Here is a 703-nt window from a genome sequence, read left to right as displayed (position 1 = left end):
CAAGCTTGCTGCCTGCAGACAGGCCCTTTTTGGGCAGCCTGACTCATACGTGGGTCAGAGTGACCCTGAGCTCCCTACGTGCTGCTGGCAGCCTTCTTCCCTTTGCTGGGAGGGATAATTACAGCTCCTCGCATGCAACCAGACTTTCACCACAGTGACTCCAAGTTGTGACACTCCTGATAACATGGATGTTGCCCCGTTTGGTTGCTTGTTCCCCTGGAGCAACAGCAGAAGCTGCCTGCCTTGTGCCAAGAGCATCCCTGAGCTGGCTTCTCTCCAGTGCTAGGAAGGAGCTCAGTGCTTCTCAGGGCCACAGATCCTGCTGCCCAGGCTAGGCAAGAGTGTTCCCACACTCAGGACTTGCTAATACAGAGAAGCAGCTTGTTTCGCTGTCTTCTATGCCAAGCATGTGGATTTTGGGGAGAGCTGGGCTTTTATTCTGAAGTGAGAGCTGTGGCAGCTCAGCTCAGCCATCCTTGGGCAGGCCTTACTCCTTGCAGAGCAGTGTCTGGGAAGCATCAGACACTCTCATTTGAGCACGTGTGCTCCCGCCCAGCTCATTCTCTCCTCCCCCTTGCCTCTGAGCAGGGCCAAATGCTTTCCTCCTCTCTCTCCCCCTACTGAAACGTTCTTTGAGCTCACTGCCTTCAGACCTGTGAGCCCAAACGTGTGACCTCATCACTTGTGTGCAGGACAGTAGACT

Source organism: Meleagris gallopavo, chromosome 7, assembly GCF_905368555.1.
Source record: "Meleagris gallopavo chromosome 7, MGAL_WU_HG_1.1, whole genome shotgun sequence".
Taxonomy (NCBI): domain Eukaryota; kingdom Metazoa; phylum Chordata; class Aves; order Galliformes; family Phasianidae; genus Meleagris; species Meleagris gallopavo.
This window is presented reverse-complemented; position numbering follows the sequence as displayed.